The 17166-nt window shown below is 36.1% G+C and overlaps 1 long non-coding RNA gene across 1 annotated transcript; it reads left to right on the plus strand.

Moving 5' to 3' along the window:
• Positions 1–1885: 1885 nt before the first annotated feature.
• LOC114308577 (uncharacterized) lies at positions 1886–6425 on the plus strand. The gene is made up of 5 exons (XR_014363230.1): positions 1886–3311; positions 3442–3641; positions 3820–3887; positions 3977–4042; positions 4179–6425. It is a non-coding gene; the product is annotated as an uncharacterized LOC114308577 (long non-coding RNA).
• The last annotated feature ends 10741 nt before the right edge of the window (positions 6426–17166 follow it).

Consider the following 17166-nt stretch of genomic DNA (forward strand, 5'->3'; position numbering starts at 1 on the left):
CTCAAAAACATGCTATGACATCAAAATTGATTCTACAAAGATGTGACTCAAAAATGAATTAACATATTTGTATGAAGTCATATATAAGATATGAAAAGTATGCTCACAAAAAAATTTATCACTTCTTATCTCTTTTTCATAGCAATGGATGACATGATATAAAATGTTAATGAATACATGAATCATTCATATTCTAATAGGCATTCATCAAAATAATCACTACAACAAAAGTAATCTATGGTGACGAAAAGTAGTGAAGAAAATAAATTTCGTCACTAAATAAGAAGAATTCGTGACGAATTATAAAATTTTGTCACATATATTAAAAAAATAAAAATATTAGGTGACAAAATTTATTTTCGTCAACAAATACTTCTTTTTAGGTGAGGAAAAATTAAGTTTTGTCACCGAAGGTTTTCCCGCTAATTTTTTTTGGTGGCGCCAAAATTTTGTGACTTTTGGTGAGAAAAAAATTTGTCACAAATTATAAAATTATTAGTGACGAATATATTTTCGTCACCAATAATTTTATATATATATATATATATATATATTTTTAAGAAACTTGATTTTAAATATTTTAAGACCATTTGGTGAAAAATATATTTTTGTCACTAATAATTATTAATATTTCGAGATTTTTTAGTGAAGAAATTATTTTGTAACTAATTTTGGAGGGAAAATTTTGACATATTGGGCGGTAATGAAAAAAAATAAACTACTTACTTCCCCCTCTTTTTTTTTGTTTATTAGTTTTCCTCCTCATCCTCCTCCTCCCTCTCTCTCTCTCTCTCTCTCTCTCAAAACAAAACACAAGTTAATTAGCTCTTCAAGAAACCTATGGTGACGAAAAATAGCGAAGAAAATAAATTTCGTCACTAAATAAGAATAATCCATGATGAATTAGAAAATTTTGTCACATTTAATAAAAAAATTAAAAATAATAGGTGAGATAATTTATTTTCGTCAATAAATACTTCTTTTTGGATAAGAAAAAAAAATAAATATTTACATTTTTCTTGTCTAAACAAATACGATGTAATGCTATTTTGACACAACCCCAACCAATTTTTTAAGTAGCTATTTTTTTTTTTTTGACTTTTTAAATTTTTTTATAAAAAAATTAAATATTTATACTATACCTGACCAAACAAAAACTTAAAATTAAATATATATATATATATATATATAATTCACTCCACATTGAAAAATAAAAATCACTTGGAATTATTATTTGAAAGAAATAATCACTTGAATTTTTTTTTCTTTTTTGGATCAGCAGACCACTGGTCTCTCTCTTTCCATCCTTTTCATTCTCTCATCTCTCTCTTATTTGTGCTCTCCCAATCCAGAACGTTCTCATCACCGACCCCCTCTCTCTCATCAGCGACTGTGAGTCTCTCTCTCTCTCTCTCTCTCCATTGTTCTCTTCGATGAGCAAGGGACTATCAGCAGGGGTCTCTTCTCGTCGCCGATCCCCATCACTCTCTCTTCTCGTTGTCGATCGGTCTCTCACAGTCGACATCCTACCCCTCTCTTTCCCTCCATCTCTTTCATCTCTCTCCGGTGAACATCAGTTGACGAGGATCTAACACCACAAAACCCCTCTTCGGTGAACATCAGTCAACGAGATCAAAGATCACAAACCCTCCTCGCAGATCGTAGCTTTATTCGTAGATCACATATCACAAACTCAAACTCGTAAGAATATTGAAATATAGATATTTCTTGTTTAAAATTTACTTTAGATTTTCGAATCTTTGCTTGAGATTGCTTGAGATTGTTGTTGTTTGGTTGAGATTTGTTGAAATTTGTTTGAGATTACTAATAATTTTTTTGAAATTGATTGTTGCTGTTGTTTTTGGTGAATTTTTTTAAAAAAAATAAAATTGTATGATGCATTTATGTATTTAAGCAGAATTTAGGGGATAGTAGGATGCTTGATAGATTCATGAATGGAGTATACACTGAGTTTTTGATTGGTTTGTCAAACATGTGGAATGGCCATCTCATTTGCAGGCAAGCACACCCAATGCTTGTGATTTTTATCTCATACATGCAAGCATTTTCACATTTTATTGGAACTAAACCAATGTAGTTTGTTGGAGGGTCTGTAAAAAGATTAAATTACCTACATGAATTTAAGTCTATTAAACATATACAAACTGCCAAAACATAGGTGGTCACCCCAATTTGAGAAGATCTGGTGTTGATTCAATTTTATGTTACCCACCTTGAAGCTCATTTCCCAATTTTGAAACCTTGGAACTAATTTTTAGGACTTGTAAATGAATCATTGAGCCTCTTCTTGTTCTTCTGAATGTGTTTTCCAATCATTGCTCGATACTGCTCCTTTGTAATATGCACATTGTAATTGCCGTTTTCATCCTCATCACAACTATATGCTTAAATTATAATGAAAAAAAAGTTGCAGACAGTGATACTGCAACTCCATGGCCTGGTATAACAAGGGTAATATTGTCCTTTTATTTATTCAATATGGTGGAAAAACTGTTGTCCAATCATTCAGTCAATTTCTAAGTATGTGTGCATTACTCTCTCTGTTAAAATGCATTGAAAAAAAATGATTATTTCTTTTTTTAGTCATGAACACAGGGTTTAAGTGTTGCTTTTGAAGTTCAAAGAGTGTATGTGTTTTCAAGGTAAACCACATGGGAGTAAAGTGAAATTAACCCAAAAAGATTCTCCTAAGTTGCTTTATTTAAGGCTTCAGGTTTTCTTACTACCCCAATAAACATTCTTTCAAGTGGTCCTTGTACAATAGGACCAATTGACTGGAACAAATTAGTCATTAATCTTTGCAAATAGCTGATTAGATTGACCACTTCTCTCATCTCATACATTAAATGGCGGTGCCTCACATTCTCATGTGATTAACTTGTACCTTAATGTTATGCAACATCTATGAGCTTTTGCTAGTGTTTCTCAATGTTTAATCTTCCTTGTATTTGTTGTTCCATCTATACGCTGGACATCCAGGGCGGATTATAATCCAGATTAGTATTTATGGGCAGAGGATTTTACTCTTGCGGGCACAAAGTACAAAAGACAGGACCTTGAGGCAAGTATGGACATCCATTACCAAACTTTCAGCTTCCATTGCCACTACCTATGTGCAATACACATTCTGTTTCATATTTATTATGGTTTAAGCTTCGCAGACTATGTATTATTTCAAATTTGCAGCTAAGGAATCAAAGAGGCCACACCTTGTAATGCAGTCATTATGTGGGTTCACCTTTCCCAGAGGACACTCCTTTACCTTGTGTTGTATACTGCCATGGAAACAGGTTTGTCACAATCTCAATTTCATCTTTTCAGATTCCAAACCTCTCTCTCTCTCTAACAAATCATTTTCATCTTTTCCGATTCCAAACCTCTCTCTGTCTCTATGTCTCTCTCTCCAAACCCTAACCTTAGTCTTCTACATATCCTTCGATCGGTCGGCACTGTCTCTATTCTTCGACCGGTGAAGAGTGATGAGCGGCGGCAGTGGCGGCGAATGAGCTCAGTCTCAAATCCAAGTCTACAATCAATGTTGAGTTCACTAGCAAAAGATTGAATGTTGATGGCAAAGTTATCAAAGCTCGGATTTCGAACACTGGTGCTGGCCAAGAAAGGTAATTTTTAGTTTTAATTCATGATATGGGTTGGTTTGATTAGAATTTAATTGGTATGAAGAGATATGAAGTGTAAGGAATATAAAAAAACTCGCACTTTTTATTTGGGTTTTTCTCGAAAAATGCCTTTCAAAGTATTTTCTTAGGAAAATTAGCAGGTCGCACTTTTTCACTGCAGTATTCTGGTCTTGGGCTTACTGGGTCAATGGGATACCAGCTCGCAAGTTTGAGAGCAGTAACCAATTTGTAAGATCAATAGCCTTCTAAGATGATTTGCTGGTGTTTTCATCTTTCTGTTTGATAATCTTGATGTGGTGATTTGATGAATTCTGCAGTTATATAAGCAATAATAATCTTGGAAACCAGATACCTTATCAGCTTCCTCCAAACTGCACGCAACTGTATGCTTAATACCTACTGATTTTTCCTTGTCTTCTATTTTAGTCCTTTAATTTCATTTATCAAAAAATAAAAATAAAAAATTGCACTTTTTAGTTTTCTTATGGTTGTTTCATCAGCAATCCTTTTATAATGCAGAAACCTTGCTGGAAATGGCTTCACTAGTGGCATCCCTTATTCAATATCTTAGATGACTTCCCTAAAATACCTATTAGTCAAGCATCCGAAATTTGATTTTTATTGTTCGTGTCAAAACTATTTAAAACTTCACACTGAACCACTGGTTGTTACATTGTGCTTTGATTGTAGAAATGTTGGTCACAATCAACTTCAGGGCCAAGTGAATGACATGTTTGGTGAGCTTTCATCCCTCTCCACATTGTAAGTTTACCCTCCATCACCTTTTTTCCTTGTGGAGTTCTCTCAATTATGCATACCTTGACATACTTGAGGCGTTATCAGCAGCATTGTCTTTCATTATGATGTACAAGACTAAATGATTATAGTGTTCAGCCTTTTTCAATTCTTAAACACTTTGGTAATCATTACTTTCCATGCCACAGATGAGAAGCTTTATTTTGTGTTTTGTTTATTTTTTTGGGGCACAAATCAATATTGGTTGTTATAGCATTCTAAAGTATGTACTTTAGAAAATGTTACACGTGCTAACTAGCTCTTCAAAAGGTGGGGTGGGGTGGGGGAAGTAATTCAACCCCTTAAAACTTTTTTTTTTTGGGCCTTTTGTATTATGTAGTTTCCATGGATTGAACTAAGCATTACAGCTTTTTTGTCCATCCTGGATATTGCCTGCTAAGATTTCATAAACGGCTCATTGGGATAGATGTGGATGAATAAATAATACGCCCCATAGACACATGTAGGAAGTTTTCTCCCCATGCCTTTCTTTGTTCATGGTTCAATGTTCTAGTGTCCAAGGAGCCATTTTCAATATGTAGAATAGTAATAGGGTACCATGATTGTCTTTATGTACACTAAGGGGCTACAAGATATTAAATTACTTATTTCCCCGTTGAGGTTTGTTCTATGGTAAAGCCTTCAACTTAACTTAAATGTAACATTTTTGCTCACAAACCTTGTGTACTCAGAAATAATTTGGTTGAACTAAAAAGACATAGGAAGTAATTAGCTGTTTTGATAGGAGCTATTTAGGTAAAGAAAGACATGATTAATCCTGTTGAACCTATAATTGTGTGCTTTGACTTGTTCATTTGAGTTCTTGTTTGTATAAGAGTGGCAACCCCTCCGATGTTGTTTCTTTAATCAATTATTATTTATCAAAGAAAAAAAATTGAATTTTTATTTGAAGACATATTTCCATTTGCTTTTAGTAGAAAAATTAGGATTTTTGTACAAGCTACTTGCATGAAGAATAGCACTGTGATGTTTCTGACTTCAACTCAATAGTTATGAACTGCACTATGACGTTTGTGACTTTGGCTGAAGTTTTTAGAACTCCAAACTAAGGGTGGTTTGGGTATGACTTATTTAGTGGCTTATTGGCTTTTTACGAAAATACATGCACAAAAGTAGAGAATTGATGTGATAACTTGTAGTAAATAAGCCAATAAGCAGCTTATTTAGGTGGTACCCAAAATAGTTAAGACTTCTTGGCTGTTGCAAATTGGAATATGTATATAGTGTTGAGCTTCCCCTTGCACTGCTATTTTTGGGGTCCTTTACTTATTTTAGATCTCTAAATTCTTATCGATTTTGTTTTTTGGACAGACATATATATATATATATATATATGGCAGTGTAATGAACTTTAGTTAGTATTGGCATAGCTGAATGTTAACCGTAGCATAACTTCTCTCCTTGTGTAGCAGGTTCTCTCTCCTCCTATGTTTCTTTCCATTATTTTCCCCTCATTTCTCTTTTCTATACTCTATTTACTTACTCTTCGTTTCTTCTTCTCCCTCTCTGGTTCTTCTTTGTATTTCTTCTCTGCTGCTTCTGCTTATATTTCCCTTCTCTATTTCCCCATCATCCCCGATATAAGGTAACCTTTATTGCCTTTCAATTAATTACAAGTTCTTTTTCTTTGTATGTTTTTCCTTGTAGGTTGTTTTGTATTATTGCATGATGCTACTTTTTCAATTTTATCAAGGTTTCTTGTTTTTGATGATGTAGTTTCAGTTGAACATGGTCTAAATAGCCAATTTGTAACCATAACATCTAAATTCAAACTTGACCACCAATTTAGTATACTAGCCTATTGCGTCCAAGGAACTTTTTTTTTTCTTCATCAAAATGGCTGAAATGTTTCTGTTTCCTAAGAAACCAACTTGAAACATGAGTGCAACTATGAAATTCTAACTTTTCCATTGAAGAGGCATCTGGTTTTTGTTACATCAATGGCTTGGTTTTGGGGATTTTGGAGCTTCTAAAATATCATCCATGTGTTCTATGCATTGGTATAGATGTGCAGCATGGTGATGGTGTTGAAGAAGCATTCTATTTTACAGACAGATAATGACAACTCTCTCTCTCACATGCACACACATTGCGCGTGAATGTGTTCTAGAAGGGGGAGGGGGTTGAATATGGAAACCTAAGTTTTTAGGCGCTATTTCAATCTTTCTTCCTAACTTACCTTTCTTGTCTTGCATTGAGCCTATTTCAACTTTTTATGTGCTTATGTTGAATTTGATATGCAACTTTTTCACTCACAAGTTAAGTGTTTGGTTGGGTAGAACAATTTGTTTTCTTCGATTTATTTCCCAAACCCAAGCTATGCAAAATTTTAAATTTATTATTTCTTCAATTCAAATTATAGACCAATTATTGCTTGCTGAATCTATTAACCCACAATCATAAGAGCATCAAGAAAGAAGCCTGTTGAACAATCTCAAACATTACTGCCGGAAACAAGGAACAGATACAGGTAAGCATTTAAATATTTGCAACTAAAATACTCAAAGTTAACTACTAGAAATACTCAATTGACTACTTGAATTTATATCTATTTGTTATACCAACAAGTTGATGATCATGACTTTATTTTATATGAATTTATTATTATTAATTTTTTTAATATGGTTCTGGCCTTCATTGTATGGAAAAAAAAATTTCTCTAGCCCTTTAGATGTAATTGATAATATATTAATGTTTTCTTTGTCTATTTTCTTTGCAGATTGGTTTTTGATGACGTTTGGAAGTATACTTGCAAATGAAGATCAATTGTTGAATTTTGTTTCGTGAACTGATACTTAGTTGTAGTTTCAAATCAAGATTGAGTGTTGATTTTTTTTTGTGGATTTCACGGTAGTTCATTTTGAGATTTGCTTTGGTGGTTTTTTTATTGTACCTAATGGTTTATATTATTAAAGTTGTTTGATGGATATATTTTGATTTATAATATAAATTGTTTATTGATTTTTTTTGTGGAATGATGTATAATAGCTAGTGATTTCTTAGTACAATTAAAAGGCTATTGGGATATGAGCAGGGATATTTGTAAAATAATAATTGAAATTGAAATATAAAATATGGAACAGGTGTAGTGACGAATTTGTTTCGTCATTTGTACTTGTCATTATGACAAAGTGATTATTCGTCATTAATAAACATTTTTTTTGACAAAATTTGTTACAGTGCATATATAGAAATTTTCATTGATTTTGTTGTTTGGTGACGAAATATATTTCGTCATGTATATAAATATATTTGCGACGAAATATATTTCGTCACCCATGTATGACTTTTGGAGACGAAAACTTTCGTCACCTTTACATCTTACCGTGACGAAATTATTTCTTCATCAATGATCAACATTTGTGATAAATTTATTCGTCAACTAAAATTATAAATATGGTATTGAATAATTATTTGGTGACGAAAATGATAATTTTTGGCGACAAAATCTTGTTTTATTGGTGACAAAAAATTTCGTCACTGAACTATTTTCATTGGTGACGAAATTATTTTTCGTCATGTTGGTTTTTAGTGACAAACATTCAATGACGAAACTGGTGACGAAAATATTTCGTCACAAATATCTATAGTGACGAAATTAGCTCTTTCGAGACAAAAAAATTTCGTCATTCAAGACCCAACTTGTTGTAGTGAATATAATTCTCATTTTTTAGTTCAATGAATGTTTGAAAGAAACTAGCAGAACATGACTTAGCAAACTTAGTACAATTATGTTACATGGAAGCAATGATTAGACACAACCTATTGTACACAAATCACACCTTAAAGAATATAAAACTTTAAGTTTAAAGGTGTGTTAGGAGTTATACCTTCATTTACCTTTTTAGAATCTTCACCCATATATTACCTCTATTGTTTATCTTGGTGATTTTCATTTCATCATTCTTCTTCTTGTAGGAGCTGATTTTGCTCTTTAAATTTAACACTCTTGTTGTGCATTTCCTCTCGAAATCCTTGGTGTTCTTTGAGATTCCACCTACAAAATATCTTGATTTCTTTCTTGGTACCCATACTTTCTTTGGTCCATAGGGATTAGTCTAAAAAACATTTAATCTCATAAAAGGTTTAGGAGGATCAAAACCAACGCCTACTTTGTCAAAAACACATCTTTTATTTCCAAGAAACTTGTTGAGGTTTTCTTTTCCTTTTACAAAATTTTCAAGAGTTTTGTTTAAATCCTCAACATTATTTTTCAAAATGTTTTTTTCATTGGCAATAGACGTAAAGTCATTTTTCAAAGTAGCATTTTTCATTTTTAAAACACCCACATCATTTAAAAGAGAAGTAACTAATTTCTTTAATTTAGAATTCTTAACACAAACATTTCTAAATATATCATGTAATTCATTGAAAGCACTTTCAAGTTCTACATAATTAAAAATTACCTCATCTTGAATGGATTCTTCTTCTCCAAGAGCCATGAGACACAGGTTGGCTACTCCATCATTTTCTCCCCAAATAGCTTCCTTTTTGCTACCATCCATCATTGAAAGTTCATGAGCCATGAGTGAGCCTAGGAGTTCTTCAATGCCTAATTTTGTTAGGTCTTTTGTTTCTTGGATAGCTGTAACCTTAGCTTTTCATTCATTTGGCAAAGACCTAATTATTTTTCTTACAAGTTCACCATTAGTATAAGATTTACCAAGAGATTTTAGAGCATTAATAATATTGGTAAATTTATATAACATCTCAGAAATAGATTCAAATGATTCCATAGTAAAGAGTTCATAATTATGAAAAAGCATGTCAATTCGAGACTCTTTTGTTTGGCTAGTTCCTTCATAGGTGATTTCAAGTTTATCCAAAATCTCTTTAGCAGTAATACACCCAAAAATTCTATTGTACTCATTTGCATCTAGTCCACACACAAGAATAAGTTTGGCTTTAGCATTAGCTTAAAGGAGTTTATAATCACGCCCATCAAATTCATCCTCCAGTTTAGGCACACTGATATGGTCTACTAACTTGGTAGGGATTTTAGGACCTTTACTGATAATGAGCCACAAAGCATAATTGGTAGCTTGAAGATACAAAGTCATTTTTTCTTTCTAATGAATGTAATTACTGCCATCAAAGAGAGGTGGACTATTGCTAGCTTGTCCTACAGCACAGTAAGTAGAATACATGGTTGCTATGGATCAAAAACTCAAGATTGTTAAATCTAAACAAAAGCCCCAGGCTTTGATACCAATTGTTACCAAAAGACAACCTAAGAGGGGGGTGAATTAGGTTTTTACAATTAAAATTAATAATACCCTAATAAAAATTATGACTAGCACAATAGATAAATATAATTAATGAAATAAAAATAATTAAAACAAGTGTCTTAACAACAATGTCAGTTAATGGTTTTAGCACAGTAAAAATGTGAAATATAGCTATGGCAATTTAAAATAAAATAAAGAGATAAGGGAGAGAGAGGCAAACAAATTTATAGTGGTTCGGCTTCAACTCGGCCTACGTCCACTCCTCAAGCTTTACTTGAGATTTTTCACTATCTTCTAGCTTCACAGGGGTGCTAGCAACCTCTTTACAAATAGAGCAATCCTCCACGGATGTTACACAGACTTCACAAGTCCAAACCCTTGCAAATCTTAGGTGATTTACAATCACTTTCAAGATTTTAATAACACAGTGTTTGCAACACTTTTACAAGATGAAATGGTATTTTTGCTTTCAAAGAAAGTTTACAATAAATATCTCTCAAAGATAGATATATAAAATGAAACTTTGATTTTTTTGTAAATCTCACACATGAAAGATGGGCTTAAAGCTATAAGGCTCAGTGTATAATTTTTGAAAATAGATGTGACTAATTATAGAGCAAAGAATATTTTCAGGTTTTTTTGTCGTTTGTTTACATTAGAGGCTTTGGTATATATAATGAAACTTATAGCCGTTTATAGCCGTTGTAGTCATTTGAATTTATAGCCGTTTATAGCTGTTGTACTTCTATCATTACCAATTTGAATATCTTCCACTCCATCATTACAAATTTAAATATTTTCCACTTGAACCTTTTGAACCTTTTGGCCTTTTGAACCTTTATAGCCGTTGTACTTCCATCATTACAAATTTGAATATCTTCCACTTGAACATTTTGAACCTTTTGGCCTGCTGCTGTATTAGGTTGTTTGAACCTTTGTTTTGGGCTGTTTGAACTCCTGATTTAATCAAATATTAAATACATTCTAACAACATTTAGGATAAAGGTTTACGTAAGAAATAATGGGACAAAATAAATTTTGATTAAAATATAATTAAATAAATCATCAAAACAAATTTTGAATTCTATTTTTCTCTTTCAAATAAATTAAACATAATTAAATAAATCATCAAAATAAATAAGTCTAACAGACTCCATTATAATTAAGTTAGCCGGAGTGTCCTGGGTAAAAGTCCCGAAATTTATACATGAGTGTCGATCTCGAGGACGAAATATTCGTAAAATGGCAAATTAAAATTGTACATGGGTGCCATCCCATGGACGAAATATTCGTAAAATGACAGTTTGAAGTGTTTGTATGTTGATGATGTGATTATAGAACCACTAAATTGTAGTCTCATTTGGGTTATTAAAGAAATAATGAAATTAACTCTTGTATTGAAATGAATTGGAGGAAAATGAAATGAAGCATGGATTTAGTATTCTATGACTATATAAACGGATGAATGTTTTATCCCGGGCATTGTATATGCACATTGCACTTATATCTTTGTTAAATCTCATATATTATGTTAGATTATTCCTGCTGGGCTGTGGCTCACCCTATTTGGGAAAAATATTTTCAGGTAATGATGAAATGCCTCCACCAAGGCAATAGCGTTAGAGGGAGCAAGAGCTTATTCACTTTTGATTATGATTTTTTGCGTAAAGCCTAGGGCTTAGAATGTATTGAGCGAAGTTCACTTTTGTTATAACCAAGTGAACGCTTGGAAAGGTATAAGCCAATAGGGCATTTATTTACATTAAACTCTTTGTATCATTAACTCTATGTAATGAAAGAACTATTTACTCTGATTTATGCAACTATTAACATTTATTTTGAGTTGTATTTGTTGTATTATTTTGGGGGCATAACAAGATTGGCTTATCTATAGTTTACCAAAAAAAATTGGATTGTCCAATCTTGTAAATGAGATGATGCCACTTCATCATTTTGTCTATTCAACGGTTCAGATCGCATTAAAGAAAAAAGGTAATGATTTTGCCTCTCGTAAGCTTCATGTTTGGCAACGTCCCTCCCCATCGTTGCCCTTTCTTTCCTCACCTATGGCTAGGGCAACATCGTTCCTTGCCTTACACCCATTCCTTACCCATTTCACCACATAAAAAATAAAAAATAAAAAAACCTCTGTTGAATGTGAAGAGAGAAATAATTGAAGGTATGAATGGTTGCATCAAAGCATGGGTTGCAAATTAGTTGGTGAGGGTTTGATTAATACTTGATAAGAAGTTGTTAAAGGAAATTGCATCAACTGGTTGCCTCTAACAATGGTTGGAGTTCAGATCTCAAGTGAAGGTGAGATGTCTTGATGGGCTATGACAGGTGGAGATGACACTGTTGTGAATAAGCAGAGAGGAAATTGTGCGAGAGAGGAAGGTGATTTATTAACGGCGACTGGTTGCCGTGAGGTTTAGTGGTGCTCGTATCAACATCGTCATCCGATTCAAAAGCTATTATGGCATGTACCATATCGCCACTAACAAGCAGTACCTTCACAGTGTGACTGGTTGGAGAGTTTCTCAAACGCTTCCCAAAAAATTGGATTTGAGATGGGTTTCAAGTTCGCCTAAAACCACGCTACAGTAACTATCTTCAGAGAAAAAATTCATTTATTCAAAAAGTGAACGAAAAATTAGACTTCCAAATTTAATCATTTACAAATATATAATTTATTCTATAATCATATTGAAATTCAAAATTTGAATTTATTTATAGTTATCAAAATGATTGAAAGTTTCTTTTCTTTTATTTATTTATTATATTTATTATTATTTTAATTTCTATTTTTTTATATAAAAAAAGTTAGTTTATTGTTAGAGTTTGAAACTAAATTGTGTTTAGTTAATACATTATTTTCAATTGAATATGTCTCTGTTTATATCTCCTATCAAATTGATCCCAAAAAAAAATGATCACTAATTATATATATATATATATAATTTAAAAGGAATTAAATTTAGATTCAAACCAGTCGGTTACAACTTACAATCGACATGCTTTTATTTATCTAAAAAAAAATGCAAAGTTTTAATATATAAACAGACTCTGCCTTGAAGACAAATTCTTTTCATTCTCTCTCCATAATTTGATATGACTGCATAAAAAAATTATTATTTTTATTTTCTATTCGAATTCCCATATTACTCACAATAATAAAAGGGATAATCAAATGATGGCCAAACATCATAACTAAAACTTAATAGTGCAAAACTAAGTCCATTACATTAATTCTTTGATAAATTTTAACATATCATTACTTATGATTTATATAAAAGATTTTGATAATGTAAATTGACAGTAAAATTGAATACACTCATAACAATGGGTCTATAAATATTAAGAAATTACTTATGCAATTTCTATATAGATCGAAACATTAAGGTAAAATTCACTTTCTTACAAAATAAATCTCACAAATTGTTTTGCATGAACCATGAATAATTCTTATGAATAATGTTATCTTTCTCCGCAGGATGTTCACTGCTCTTTATTCGCGCATTTTTTTTTCCTTTTTTTGTGGTAATATTTTGTATTTAAGAACTTATTTATTATATTTTTAAAGTTTATATATGTTATATTTTGTTCACGATTTTGTTAAATTGTTTATACAATATACTCATAAAGGAGTGCATTATATGCTCATTCTATTCTATAATTTGTTCTCTCTATTACAAGAACAACCACAAGGAAAAAGACTTCTAAAAATTAATTACATTAAATTATATTAAATTAAATAAAAATCACGTGCATTGTACATACACTTCCCTAGTTATCAAATAAAAAATTTATCATACAAAAAAATTTCAAGGCCTTTTGTCCAGGTGATGGGTGGATGGAACCCCATCACCCTCTTCATAGTGTTGCCCCTGGTCAAGCTGTGATTGGTAATAGTATTATGAATTATGATATCATATGATTTAATATCAAGATCTCGATTTAGCCCTTGCCAAAAACAATGGCGAAATATGGACTGTAAAGTTATTTTCCCAATAATTAAATAGTGTTATTAAATTAGTTCATGTTCTCACTTTTGTGGCAGGTGAAACCATGATCTCAGTCTCGCCAGGTTTCATTCGGCACATATAAGCTGCTTATAAGCTCATTTGTTAAATGAAATGACATGGATAGGCCTATAAGGCTTACAGCCCACAGCAAACAACCCCAAACCCATCGCTTGGGACCCATAGCATAACCCGGCTGGCAAAGCCCAGGATAGCTGGAGGCCATCTGGGCATGGAGGGCCAATGACATTCGGGCACATGGCAGGTGAAACACAAGCCACATCAGCAGACAAAGATCTGCAGAGTTATTGCCACAACACATCACCATTAATGCAGCCCATCACAACATTTATTACGACAACACCTCCCCGTCGGAAAAGAGCCCCCTCACCCTGAACAAGGTAAGCTACGGCACAGGCTTTCAGCGGAAGGGGGCACGTCGCAAGGGACAATGAAATGATTACCAAAGGATATAAGCAAGAATCGAAGACAAGAGGAAGGTTAAGCTTTTCTATCTCTCTCTCTCTATATATATTTTCCTTCTTCCTCTACTGATTTGCTCGCCGGAGGGTTCACTGGGGGATTACCCCGTTCCTCTTTGGACTTGCTTGCAGGTCATCTGGTGGAATCATCCGCCTGGATCAGAACTTGAAGAGCTTGGACCAGCCCGGCCCATCCACCCAGGACGAACTGCACCATCAGTTGGCGCCGTCTGTGGGAACTTGTGGTTTATTCGTGCGCTAGTTGTGTTCACTATCGCCGGAGCCCCCCTTTCTCCCCGTTACCTTTTCCTCTCACCCGTCTAGGTGTATGGTCACGACTAGGTCCATGGCTTCTCACCATAATGCCGCCGATCATCAAACAGACCCTCCCCATCCAAACAACCCACCACAGTACATCATCGAACTTACCAACAGCATTAACTGCATGGCCGAGCAAAACCAGGCCCTGATCAGTGCTTTACTCCAAAGAAACCTCCCCGCTCCACCTCCAGATATTCTACCCAACCAAGAAAGAACCCCGGTCCACACTGCTCCACAACCCCCTCCGCTCAACCCAGAAGGTTTACAACCTTCTCCTCCTCCACATATGAGCCTACCACCTCCACCCCCACGCCCGTCAGTCGTGGCACTAGCCCCTGAGGGGGAAGCCAGCAGCGTCCAGCCTCCATTGACCGACCATGGCGACAACATTCCCCTCTGGGACGCTGAACTCCGAGCTATGAAGCTCCAACTACAAGGGGTCATGCAGAACATTCAGCACAAGCCCTCAGTCACTGCCAACTCGCCTTTTGTTGCCTCCATCTGGGACAAACCATTGCCCGCCAAGTTCAAAATGCCCACCATTGACTCTTTCGATGGCACGACGGACCCAGTCGACCATCTGGAAACCTACCGCACCCTCATGATCCTCCATGCTTTCCCTGACGAGATCATGTGCCGAGCTTTCCCCGTGACACTGAAGGGATCAGCTCGGCTGTGGTTTAGCCAGTTACCGGCGGACTCCGTCTCCACCTTTCAACACCTCAGTGACTCTTTCTTGAGCCATTTTATCGGAGCCCAGCGTTAGAGACGCCCAACCACCCAACTCCTTAACATTCGTCAGACCGAGGGGGAGTCGCTCCGCAGCTTCGTCACCCGCTTCAACACCGAAGCCCTTCAAATAGCGGAGAACGACGACAAGGTCATCCTCACGGCTTTCATGGCCGACCTACGGTCGTCTGATTTTCTTTTCTCCCTCTCCAAAAACCCTCCAACCACCATGGTAGCCCTACTATCCAAAGCCCAGAAGTACATGAATGCTGAAGATTCCCTAGCCGCTCGGCAAGAGCCAATCACTAAAAATCCGACCCCCAGAGACAAGAGGAAGGACTCAGAACCCAGGACCGCCCAGTATAATAGCCAAACACCCCACTATAGTGACCGACCCCACCGAGCCGACCGGTCGGCTCCGACCCGACCGCCCGGTCGGTTCGAGCGGTACACACCACTCAACTCTCCCATGGAACACATCCTCAATCAGATCCAGCGGGACTACCCCCTCAAGTGGCCCCTGCCTTCACGAAACCCTTACAATCGGAAAGATCAGTCCAAATACTGTCGTTTCCACCAAGACCATGGCCATACCACCGACGAGTGTATTAACCTCAAAGATCAGATCGAGACCTTTATACGTTAGGGCCGCCTCAGCCGATTCACAAACACCCACCCTCAGCAGAGGCAAAGAACCGACCTTTTCCAGGAACACTCGTCGGCATACACCACCCCGGAACCAAGCCCCACCTAACCAAGGCCATGATCGCCCACCGCCACAGCCTCGACCTCCAGGCAATCTCCCTCCACCAGTCGGAGAAATCAGAGTCATTTCAGGCGGCCTTGCTTGCGGGGGACCATCCCGCTCGACTTAGAAGGCAAAGCTCAGAAAAATAAGGCAGGGCTTAGACAAAGCAGTGGTGACGGTGGATCGACCTTCCAAACAGTCAAAATAGTGGATCGAACCCATCACCTTTACGGACACCGACTGTGCAGAAGTCTGTTTCCCACATGATGACCCCCCTGTCATTTCCGCCATCCTCTCCAACTTCAAGGTCAGACGAGTTCTCATAGACAACGGCAGCTCTTCAGATATCATCTTCCTCAATTGCTTCCGCCAGCTCAAGATTGGGGAAGAAAGCTTGTCTCCTCTCCAAACCCCTCTGGTCGGTTTCGCCGGCGACCGTGTGACCTCCATCGGCTCCATCGATCTACCTATAACCATCCGCAAACACCCGAGGCAGACCACTAAGTTGCTCACCTTCCTTATGGTCGACTGCCCCTCTGCTTACAACATCATCCTTGGCCGCACAGCCCTAAACGCCTTCCAAGCCATCACATCCACCTATCACCTTGCCATTAAATTTCCTACCGATCTCGGCGTCGGAACTGTCAAAGGAGAACAGACCGTGGCCAGGGAGTGTTATGTCGCCTCACTCAAAGAAGTCAAACTGAAAGAGGCCATGATCATCGAAGGGCTTGACGTCCGAGACGAAGACGAGCTGGTCAGAGGAGAACCTGTGGAGGAACTTGTTGAAGTTAACATTGATCCCACCAACCCAATCAAAACTGCCAAAATCGGCAGCCAACTACCTTCCCAAGCCAAGGCCGACCTTACCGCTCTCCTGACCGAGCACAGAGATGTCTTCGTCTAGACCCATTCAGACATGCCAGGCATCGACCCCTCCTTCATAACCCATCGCCTCAGCATCGAACCCCACTTTTGACCCCACCGCCAGAAGCAACGCATTTTCCATCTGGAGCGCAACACTCTTATAGCCGCAGAAGTTGACAAGCTCCTCGAGGCCCAATTCATCAAAAATGTGGACTACTCTAGATGGTTGTCCAACGTGGTCCTCGTCCGCAAACACAATGGCAAATGGCGATTCTGTGTCGATTACTCTGACCT

The sequence above is a fragment of the Camellia sinensis genome, chromosome 3 (genome assembly GCF_055761805.1).
Source record: "Camellia sinensis isolate YWXY chromosome 3, ASM5576180v1, whole genome shotgun sequence".
Taxonomy (NCBI): domain Eukaryota; kingdom Viridiplantae; phylum Streptophyta; class Magnoliopsida; order Ericales; family Theaceae; genus Camellia; species Camellia sinensis.